The sequence below is a fragment of the Pinus tabuliformis genome, chromosome X, assembly GCF_031772625.1.
Source record: "Pinus tabuliformis cultivar Carrire ecotype Pingquan chromosome X, CPIR1, whole genome shotgun sequence".
In the NCBI taxonomy this organism is placed as follows: domain Eukaryota; kingdom Viridiplantae; phylum Streptophyta; class Pinopsida; order Pinales; family Pinaceae; genus Pinus; species Pinus tabuliformis.
The window spans coordinates 847784406-847796919 of record NC_142308.1 but is presented as its reverse complement, the minus strand read 5'-3'; the positions used below and the strand labels follow the sequence as shown (position 1 = coordinate 847796919).

Below are 12514 nucleotides of genomic sequence, written 5' to 3'. Positions count from 1 at the left end.
ACATTATAAAAATTGAACAGATTGATACAAGACAACTTTATTTCCAAAGAATTTGAAAATGTACACTTAACCATAAAGAAATGGAACCAAGTATGTGTTGTATACTTGGTTCTAGATTTTAGAAAATAGTAATCTTGAAGTCAAAAAAAGTGAAACAAACAAATAATCGGAGGATATTTGTAATTTGTTTTCATGTTTTTTCCTAATTAGAATTTAAAAAAAAAAAATCTGTTAAAAAAAAACGTTATTATTAAATATATGCTATATTTATTTGAAGATCACTTAAATGATTGCAAAATACCAAATAGTTTCAAGTATAAACATATTAAAAATTAGACAAATTTTCTTTTGGTCCAAAGTTATTAAAATTTAGATAATAAAAAAGATTATTTTATTTAAATCTAAAACATTTTCAATATAATTAATGTTAATTATTGGTTTAAATTATTTTTAATATGTTTCCGTTTAACTAAATATTAATAAGAAAAGAGTAATAAGAAAATGCTATCTTCCGTTAATGCTCTCACAGGACTTGCAAGAAAGCTATCTTGCTTAAATTAAAAAAAAAAAAAAAAAATCACTATTATTTATTTTGTTTCCCTGAAACATGACACAATACATGAAATATTTATTTAATTTAATGTGTATGAAGAATATACATAAATCAGAAACTAACTATTTAATTTATATTTCAAAGAATTTATTAGTTAAAAATAAAATAAATTATTATAATTATAATTTTATTGAAGGTGCACTTCAGTCATTTATCTAATCTATAAAGGAAGTAAAGAGAAAAGTATGTAATCACATATATGGAAATATGGTAACATATATATGGAAATGTGGTGGCAGATCACCTTGGGTATAAAATGCCTTATTGATTACATTATCTCCCAACGCAGAAGAGGAGCCTACTCATGTGATAAGAAAAAGCAAAATACTAATAGTGAGAGTGAGAGTGAGAGTGAGACTGAAGAGTGAGAGTGAGTAGAAAAAAAGCTCTTGCAAAACGCCCGGCAGCACCACGAGGGTAGAATCCTCCCGGACATGATTCATTACCAGAGTATACTATCCTCAGGATTTGAGCAGGAGTCCGAACATATGCAACAGAGTACTTATCGCCCGCAAGAATGTTGCCTGCAACCTTTCCCTCTGCTCCCGTGGCGGCCTGAACAAGCCGTCCTTCGTCAGCAACTGTGGTGTGGCCCAGAGAATCCCTAAGAGCAGACATCCTGTTCGTGAAATCCGCCACTGTGTATAGATATGGCGCCACTTTCTCGGACTTTTTTCGTACAACAAAGCACCTATCACCGCATCCTGACCAGATTCCACTCCAAGAAGCCCTGCTACTAGCTATACAGTACCCACAGAGAGTCATTTAGTAATTTGCCCACAATTCAATCACTCAACGGCAAAGGCAACCCAACACCGGTGAGCTTAAGTCGACTTAAAGATGGCCACACAACACACACAAAGAATACAAATATATTGAAGTTACCCGCTTAGCAGTGGGAGATTTCAGTTGAGGATTAGCGCCGACATAGCCAGTAAGTCCGACGTAGGGAATCAAATAACTTGCAAGTAGATAATTGAGACTATTAGCGTACGGATTAAAAGGAGGTGTCAAAGTTGTATTGAAGGCGTGGTTGATGATATTGCCAAAATTCTCAGCTGACAGATTGAGTTGGGGTCTAGGAAAGCCGGGCACAGTTTTCTTCAAAGCCCTGCGTTGGTTCCATACATATAGATGTTAGCTGTTAGCTGCTAAACAAACAATAATTAAATTACATTACATTACCAAGAGAATAGACACTTACCTGAGGTGACCGACTTCCTGGTCGGCAAATTCCTTGATGATCTCCAGGACTAGTGTGTCCAGGTTAGCCTTTCGTGCGCCTACAGGAGGTGGTCCGCCGCTTACAAGCTTCGGCGCAGCACGATCCAGCCCATAACCCAGGGATGACCACAGGAAAAACTCGGCTTCCAAGTACTCTAAATTTATAGGAAATTCAAGCCAGTCTACATCCCTCGCTGCAACTGCTCCGGGCTTGTAGCTGCTGCCTTGGCTACTAATTAGAATGTGAAATTGCTGGGGAGAGAGAATGATTAATAGGCTTCGTGGTGATGATGGAAATTGTTGACTGTCTGCTTGACATTGGACACACCAAGGGATGCTACAACCAATACAACCAATACATGCACATTGATGCTACAACCAATACAACCAATACATGCACATTGTTGATATCTTTTGAAATCTAAATCTCCTACTTGACAAAGTCCCACTTGACCGAAATGAAGCCAAGGAGGAAATTATCCTAATATTAGATGAGCTATGACTTACCATGAAGAATCTGGGCAACAAGCTTGGTTGTGTTGAAGTTCACTTGGGCATTCCCCTAGATCCACGATGCTCCCTCAGTGGCAGAAAATAGCCAATCATTATGGATTCCTTAAATGCTTTTGACTCCAAATGATAGGTTCTCATCAATCTAGTTTTTTTAGTTGCTTATGTTTTACTCTTTCTTTAACTAGAATCTAGATAAGGCTATCTAGACCTTTTGTACAAATTCGGTAGTTTTGTTGAATTTTAAAACTCTTTATGTATGGATGCTCTGGAAACAGAGGTTATGTCACTAGTCTAGCTTCCTTAGTGGCAGAATAGGACAAACACCAAAACTTCTCTAATGCTCTAATGTTCCTCTTTAAAATTTAAAATACAAGTTTTCAATTACAAAAAAAAAAGCAATAAAAATGTGTCTATAATATTAATAAAAGTGATATTAAACATATTATTTAATAAAAATAATTTGAAACTATGAGAGGGACAGTTTAATTATGGTTTTACCCAATGTATGTAAAAGAGGAGCATTAGGAAACAAAGGATGGGAGTGCTCATGGAGAACATAAATCATTTAGAGAACAATTCAAATGATGACCATCTGGAAATGAAGAATAGAGAGGTAATCATTGCTTTGATATTCAATTTAATTAGACGAAGCAAGTGGAGGATTGATATTTTAATGGTTTGCAAATATGGGAGGTCATATTCACCTACATTTCCATTTCTCCAATGCACAATAGTCAGTTTACGTAGGAATGACCATTCATGCTAGGTAGAGAGAAATTTTGACACATGAGCATAGATTTATCAAAGTACCTAGTTTGGAAGAAAAGCTCTTTATCAATTCTACTAGATCTACGCTTCTCCATTCTTCTTACTTTTTGGGTCGTGCTATCCAAGTTTCCTATATATCTTTCTATCCTTGGTTGTTTCTCTTGTAGTTTACTCCTTTCTTTTGTGTGACATTTGATCCTTGTTGCTTTTTATATGTTCTCTCTTGGTTGGGATTTCTCTCTAGCTCATTGTTTATATTCTCATTTAATTGGCTATTTAGAATACAAGACATTTCCATGGTTCCCTTCCCTTTCCAAATTTCAGGGCATTTCTCCTCATTTTGTTGTGCTCAATTTTTTTATATATTGTATAACCCTTTCCTCTATGCATTCTTTCCACTTTTTCTCCACTCGCTCTTAGTTGGGATTTTTCTTTGGCCTCTTCTGTAACACACCCTCCCACCCCTTAGGAGTGGAAGGTTATTCTTGGGTAGTGGAAGGAGCTACATCAAAATTTACCTAATCTCTAAGGTCTCATTATGAAGATAGGGTTATAGAATCCATTCCCATACAAAGTGTTCGAAACTCACTTTAGATAACACCATCATATCCAACTTGTCAAGATAATTTCGATGATATAAATTTTATCTCAATTTGATTCCTGGATCAAAAGTAATGACCATTTAAACATTCACCCTTTAATTCCCTACCACATTACCATGTCATGGCATGTGGTCTATGTGGTTTTGCCACGTCATTCATAGGCCTGGGTAACTCTTGCCACATCAGCACACCTAATGCATACAAATCAACATGAGAAGTGTTCCCCCTCCACACTTGGCATGACACGATAGGAAATTTTAACATTAATAGCGAGGGATATTTCCCGTTACATTATCATCGTCAAATACACCATTCCTCTAAGGGTATCCCATTTCATCCCTGCGCAATGTGTCGAGATGTAAAATTCATGCTACTGACTGGGAAAATTTCCCATTTCACGACCTCCATCTACTGCAACTCTTGCTATTGCAAAACATATTAGGGGGTCTACGATCTAGAGTGGAATTTCACCTAGCCACATCAACCTCCACATCAGTCCACATGGCTTTCCCCAAGTCAGGTGGCACCATAAAACCACCACCACGTGTCCCCTAAGTGCCACATCAACCTAACCTCCACATCACCTACTCCTACTACATCTTGTTGACATCATAGTGACGTAATCCTGCCATGTGGCATCCTCTGATGGTGCCACATGTCACATAAAAACCAACCACTTGGTCATCCAAAAGGGACATTTTTTCTTGCCACCTGTCACGTTATCAGTGTGTCATGTTAGCAGTCCTAACATGTCACTTGTCGTCATGGATTCCACATATAATTTCCCAACCTATGTGGTACTTTCCACCTCAGCTTGTGCCATGGTCCCATGGGGCCAATCCCCTTAGTGTAAAACCACTCTTCTACATTATAATAGATTTGGGGGGGTGGGTTTTTTGTGAAACTTGTGTTTCTCAGGATGGGGATATCCCTATCCCACTTTTGTGCCACAATGTTATAACGTTATATGAATACCTTAATCCATTTGGGCATGGCATGACAATAATGATCTCGTCAAGTGATGGGAGAAAATTTTCCCCATGCCTTCTATCAACCACACCATTCTATTACACCCAACCTATCGAGGGAGGCGCAACATGTCATAAATCTTTACGACAAGTGACGAAGAAATATTTGTGCACGCCCTCCATCATTAGTGCTCATTCCCCAGAGACCAAACCATACCACTTAGCAAGGGAGGTGCAGCACAACATGAAACTTCACATCAGTCATGATTCGGATTTAAACAGGAACGCAATAAATTACAGAGATAACCATAAATACAGATATGCATCAGAAATAATACTTCATTTCATTACTGTAAAAAACTGAAATATGCTTACAAATAGAAATCGAAATTAACCAGCTAGGGCAATGGTAGCTTTTCTCTGAGAAGAGATGTGGCGGCAACATGCCTCTGAACTGTCTTACAATGAGGCTCGAAGGGCTATTTATTGTTGAGAAACAATGGAAAGCCCTTAACATCCCAAAACCTAACCCTAGAAGATGAAACGCCAAATTGTGGGCCTCGTTTGGGTAAATTGGTACATCAATTTCCCAGGGTCGTACCTTTGGCACGCGATCTCCGTTTGACGTGTGCAATAGCTCGTTCGAAAGATCTATCCGAGATCTATAACTTTGGGAATAGAAACATCGATCCATGGACCCATGTTGCCCCTAGATTTCCCAAAAAACGTCATTTAGGGCCTCAAAACAGCTCCGGAAGTTCAGGACCCGAAAAAACTGCTAAAAATAGTAAATTGTGCTACAATTATGGAAACTGAAAATCTGAAAGAGACAGTCGTGGGGGTCCAAATGGGATAGGTGGGTGGCCACCAACCTCCACCTGGATCATTCCTCCCCCCTTAGGAAGCAATGGTCCCCATTGCGTTGAGTTCCTCCATCTACTAAACCTTGTCCCTGGTGGGCTGTTCTGCAATCTCATATGTGTCCAGTAATAGTGGGAAGCATGGTCGAGGGCGGTACACATTGAACACTTGTTGCAGGTGAAGGAATGGAGGAATGTTGTGCTCCAAAGCATTATTTCCAGCAGCCTTAGTAATGGTGTAAGGACCATGTCGGCATGGTCGAAGCTTCTAATGGGCTCTTGTAAGGCGTTCTTTTTGCAGATGCAACCAGACTTTGTTGCCCACCTGAAGTTTATGTGGTACCCTAGTGGGTGAGGAGAAGTTGTTCCTATGTTTTGTCATGACTGTATCCCTCTATTGCTACTACTGCGTGGAGGAACCCTTTGCAGGGGTCATGGATGTGGCAATGACCTTCCCCTTACTTTGGGAGCGAACCAGAGAGAAAATGAATTTCCTAGTCTGAGAGATGAGCTTGCTGCCTTTCCTGGAAGTGATCAAAGAGGTGGCAGTAGGTGGGGCTACCTCCAGTATCCTGTCTAATGAATTATTCAAAAAAATAATGATAGCGTGAGGCCTTGACTCATACATAGCATGTCCCCTCCACAAGTACGGTTGGCCTAATAATACATCACAAACATCAAGAGGTGTAACATCACACAATACCTCGTCTGTGAAAGGCTTGATGTTGTAGGGAAGGCGGCACTGCTAGCGAACTTTGAGATCTCGTCCTTCATGAAGCCACCCAATATTGTACGACTACGGGTGTGCTGTAGTCAGTAGGCCCAACTGCTTCACGACCTCTGCTGAGATGAGGTTCTTTTGGCTGCCACAGTCGACAATGAATTGTAGCGGTGAACCCTTCACCCACATCTATGAGTGGAAAACACGCTCCCCCTCCTCTGGGTCTTCGAGCTCATTCTTTTGGATCTTGGCGGTGGCAACAGTGACGTTAGGCGTCGCATCAATGATCCGCTTCCCTTTGCCATTCTCCTTGTCAGGTTCTGACTCAGGGTCGAAACATGCATCTGATTCGAAAGCCTTCAACTCAACCACCAGCGACTGCTTGATCCGACACTCACTTGTGTTATGAGTGGGACTCTTGTGGAACTCACACCACTTTCCTATGTCCTTCTTCGACTTCGTGGTGCTATTCTTTTCTTGCGGCTTCGACGGATTGTCTTGGGTCACCCCACCTTAGCTTTGTCCTTTGGTCTTCGGACTTGCAGATCCAAAGTCTCGCTTCTTCTATTTGAACTTTTGCTCTATTTTGACAGCGTATTGGTACGTCATGCCAAGCGAGGAGATGTTTAGGAACTCCATCTCTTCCTGGATGTATCTATGTAGGCAGCTACAGTATTTGAGTAACAATTGCAACTCAGAGTCCTTGATATCCAACTGTGTGCGAAGGGTATGAAAAATGTTTGTGAACTCCGGCACATCTTGGTCTCGTCCCTGTCGTAGTGTGGTCCACTTTATGTATTTGTCCTCGTAGCTTTTGACAGGGTAGTACTACTCCTTGATGGCATCACGGAATGAATTCCAGGTGGGTGCGGCTAAAAATAATGAGCCAGTATTTTCATCCTTCTGCTCGCAGTAGGTTTCCCACCAGTGCTTGATGTGGGGGGCTGCTTTGAGAAGAGCGAAAACAATCTTTTCCCGACTCAAAAATTCATGAATAGAAAAATAACCCTCTAGCAGATTTAACCATTTATCTACGACATCTGCATCTATCTGACCCTTGAATATGGGGATTTCAAAATTAACCTATACCTTAAAGGGTGTGGCATTTCCAGAGTAGTTGTTGGAAGCCGATGCATCGCCTCTGGGTAGCCTCTGAAGGATTTGGGCAAAGTTGTCCATCATCGCGTTCCTTTATCGCTTAAGGGCTTCTTCGAGCAAGATTTTGATAGGATCTCCTGCCCCCTCATCTTTCTTCTCATCCGCCGTGGGAGGCTGTCAGAATTTGCGAGGCTGGTCTTGCAAAGGTTCGACCAGTTCAAGCCCTAACTCCTTATATCCTGACCTCGTTGGGGACATGTAAAGAAAAACAGGGAAAAAGCAAACCGCTCTGATACCACCGATCCGGATTTAAATAGGAACGCAATAAATTACAGAGATAACCATAAATACAGATATGCAGCGGAAATAATACTTCATTTCATTACTGTAAAATACTGAAATATGCTTACAAACAGAAATGGAAATAAACCAGCTAGGGAGATGGTAGCTTATCTCTGAGAAGAGATGTGGTGGCAACATGCCTCTGAACTGTCTTAAAATGGGTTCGAAGGCCTATTTAATGTTTAGAAACAATGGAAAACCCTTAACATCCCAAAACCTAACCCTAGAAGATGAAACGCCAAATTGTGGGCCCCGTTTGGGTAAATTGGTACATCAATTTCCCAGGGTCGTAACTTTGGCACTCGATCTCCGTTTGACGCGTACAATAGCTCGTTAGAAAGATCTATCCGAGAACTATAGATTTTGGAATAGCAACATCAATCCATAGACCTATGTTGCTCCTATATTTCCCAAAAAATTTCGTTTAGGGCCTCAAAACAGCTCTGGAAGTTCAGGACCCGAAAAAACTGCTAAAAATAGTAAATTGTGCTACAATTACGGAAACAGAAAAACTGAAAGAGACAGTCGTGGCGGTCCAAATGGGATAGGTGGGTGGCCACCAACCTCCACCTAGATCAAGTCAACAACGATATTCCCATTCCACGCCACTTCCTATAGTGCTCACTTTTCAAAGCTATTATACATATAGACTTCAAGGTTTGTTCGATCGAAATACAAGCATGTGCAAGCCATGGATAGACTTAGAGACTTTGAGGATGTCCCAAGACTCAAATGAGCCTTCCTCGGATCTCTTTGTGGCTTGGTGCACTCCCATGACAAGAATGAAACATTACATAATTACATACACATCACACACAATGCATAACTCATTCTTTATACGATAGAGTATATTACTATATTAAACAAGAAAGGGAACCTTTCAAATTATAAGCATGCCAACCATCAGAACATTTTAATAATAGTTAACTACATGTCTTCATGTAATCAGTTAGATTTTCATGTATAGTCAAGAACAATCATAACATCCACATCAAGCTAATATATCCAAATTAGCCAAAAGAACATCAAGGCTTATTACCTATCAAGAACATGCAATAATTTCTAGTGACCATTCAAGCTAATATAGAGCCATTCATTATTCATTCACATATAAATATAGGTAATTAATATAGGTCCATTACACACAATCCATGGCACTTATCTGAAGGGCTAAAGATGATTGGAAACCGAAGTGGGACTTCAACTCTACACCCAACAATAGGTCAACTACAACATAATCTTTCTTGCAACAATCCACCCCTAAGCTAAATCCACAATCTGAGTTATTTCAATCAGATTCGACTGAAATAATGCTCAAATATAAGAGTATGGTATCACTTTTGAGGTGGTTTATAAGTTGTATCCTCAAGGTAAGCATTATAGAAACATGTAGCTCAAAATCTGGGTAGTTTATCATCTTATTTCGAAAGCACTTGAGTACTTGATCATCCTTCTTTGCATGCACTCAATGGTTTATCAACCATTTTAGCAAGCACCCCAGTGAATTTCTACCCTACCTAGTGGTTTATCAACCTTCTTGGAAAGAACTAAGTGCTTTATCAGCCTCCTATGTAAGCACTTAATGGTTTATCAACCATCTTCTTCTCAAAAATCATCTATCACCCAACAATCTCCTCTGAACCTTCCACTTATCCTTCCAATATTGGACACACACAGTCCACAACTTTAGTACATCAACACAAGGAATCACATCCCATCAGCATCAACCAAATTTCTCTGGCACTCGACATTCAAGCTTTTTCGTTGTAAAATTTTTCTCTTCTCCAATGTTCTCTCATGATGTAAATGCCTTATGTTCTTTTCTTAAAATGTGTTTTTTTGCTTTTCATTCACATTTTTAATTTAGGATCTTCATTCCCCCATGGGACTATTCACTTCCCCTCTCTTTCACGTCATGGAAGCAAGGAACTTGGCATCTCTTCTGCCAATCATGAGAGTTAAGGGTTATGTGGTGCCAGCTAGCACCACTCATTGTTTTCCCCTCTGATCATAGATCAGTTCACTAAGATCCCTTATTTTATATTATTACATTCATTATAAAAATACGTTCAAACAAAAACACGTATAACACCCTCATTTATTTTACCATCTCCCATGTGGCTTCATCGGGTCTAAAGTGCTTCCACTAGACCTTGATATACTTTATTACTTGATTTCAGAGTGCGGTCTTCCTCCGATCTAGGATGCACAGTGGTTCTGGTTAGAACTCTCCCTCGAGTTCCACCTATATCAAAGACCAATCAAAAATATGATTAGCATCATGTACATACTTCTTAAGAAAAGAAACATAAAAAACATTATGTGTATTCATTGTGGGTGGAAAGGCCAATATATAGGCCACTAGCCCCACTCTTTCCAAGATCTAAAAGGGTACACAAAATATGGGTTCCAACTTGGCACAAGATAACACTTTTAATGAGATTTTTCTTGGTCTAGTGTGGAGATAGGATGCTCTCCCACTTGGAATTCCTTGTTCATCCTCTACTAATATGCATAACTATTTTTCCTATGTCGCGATGCCTTGAATTTATGCTTGATCTTGACCACTTCCTACTCCATCTCCTTCAACATACCATGTCTAAAACCTATTCTATTTATTGGGTCATCCCAAGTAATAAAAGTGTTGCATTTTTTTACCATACAGAGCCTCAAAATTGCTCATCACCAGTGACTCCTAATATCCATTGTTGTATGTAAACTCTACTAATGGTATGAAATATTCCCACTTCTTTCGTTTATGCATGGCATACATTCTCAACATGTCCTCTATTTTTTTTCTCTTTCCATATATCCATCTTTCTAAAGATGATAAGTAGTACTAAAAGCTAGTTGGGTTCCAAAACCAACAAACAACGAATTCCAAAAGTTAGAAGTGAACTTAGCATCTTAATTTTACATAATCTTCTTAGGCACACCATACAATATATATATTTCCTTCATTAATATTTGGGCTAAATCAATAGATTTGTGAGTGGACTTGACAATGATGAAGTGAGATGCCTTACTCAACTTTTCCACCACCACCATAATGACATCATGTTGTTTGGCTATCTTTGGTAGTCCCATCATGAATTCCATAGGTACGACTTCCCACTTCTCCTCAGGGATTGGGATTGGTTGTACCAATCTTGATATATGCCTACATTCTACCTTTACTTGTTGGCATTCCAAATACTTGGCAATATACTCAACAACATCCTTCTTCAATCCTAGCCAATAATATATTTTGGATGTTATCATCTTTTGGTAACCAGAATGACCTAAGTAAGGTCTTTTATGGAATTCCTCCATGATGAGCTCCCTTAAGTCACCTACATCAGAGACTATTTTATTTTCTTCAACAAAAACTTTCCATCACCAGTGAGTTGGTAGATCTTGCTCACAAATTCCTACAACTCCTTCTGCAAACATGTCTTCACTTGCAAGTAGTGTTTATCATGAGACAATGCCTCGGTGATCCTCTCCTTGATGTCAACTACGCAAGTACTCATGGCTTCCAAATGAACCTCTTTTAGACTACTACTTAGTGCATCTGCCACTTTATTTTCTTTTCCCTTGATGTACTTTATATCAAAATAAAATTTACTGATCAAATCCAACCATCTAGTTTGTTTGGAATTCAACTTAGGCTGATCAAACATACATCTCAATCCCCCATGGTCTATCATCAATATAAAATTTCTCCCAATAGATAATGCCTCCACATTTTCAGAGTGTCCTGAATTATTGTTGCAAGCTCCAAATCATGGGTAACATAGCTCTTTTCATGTTCATTTGATTTCCGTGATCCATAGTAGGCCACATGTCCTTCTTTCATCAGGGATCCACCAAGCCCTTCCTTGAAAGAATTCGTGCAAACCATAAAGTCCTTTTTCATATTTGGTATTCTTATAATAGGTGAACATGTGAGTAATTTCTTTAGCTACTCAAAACTGGCTACACATTATGTATACCCTCCTCCCACATCTACCTAAGTAACCGACCAACTAGGGTAAACATGTGACGAGAGGTTTCTCTGATCTAATTAAACCTCCTAGGTCACCTTAAGGAAGTGGAACTAACAAAACACAACCAAATTGACCATCCACACATCCTACAAGACCTTTTCAGGTAACTAACCCCTGAGGAGATTCAACAGTTCAAGGACCTAGAGCCCCATTTGCTCCCTTTCCAAGCCCTCCAATCGACTGGTGCTCCCATTCGATCCCATGAGCCTACCTGAGTGTGACTGTAGACTTTTCCTACCATTGTTATGCCAATGACTGCGAGATTTAAGGCTAAATTCTAGGGCTAGGACCTATTTACTACCCAGAACTTCATGGAATTTACAGAAATGAAAAGAAACATAGAGGAAATGATGCCAATGCAAATTCTTAAACAAAGACTTGGCTAGACCCCTACTAGCCATGACATGCATTTCATTAAACATGTCCCAAATATGCATTCTATAGGTCATAATAACAAATCTGAGCATAGGGGTCTTATACTTATCTAAGAATCCCTAAGAAGCATTTATGCCTTACCACATTAAATGCATTATCATGTATTAGGTTATAGATTCATTGCTCAATAATTTACAAATCAAAAAATGATGAGAACCATACATTTTCATTGTCATAAAACATATTCATAACCAACATATAAAAAACAAAAATAATGAGGACACAATAGCCATAAATGCCACATATAATTCAATACTTTTACATAGAAAGTAACAACGAAAGGAACTCTTATTAATGAATGAAAAATCCAACCTGGTATGGGACTACCACGTTCCACCAGAC

The 12514-nt window shown here is 39.2% G+C and overlaps 1 pseudogene; it reads right to left on the bottom strand.

The window, feature by feature from the left end:
* Positions 1-940: 940 nt before the first annotated feature.
* LOC149142400 (ferritin-like catalase Nec2) overlaps positions 941-12514 on the bottom strand; it is a 48593-nt pseudogene continuing 37019 nt past the window's right edge.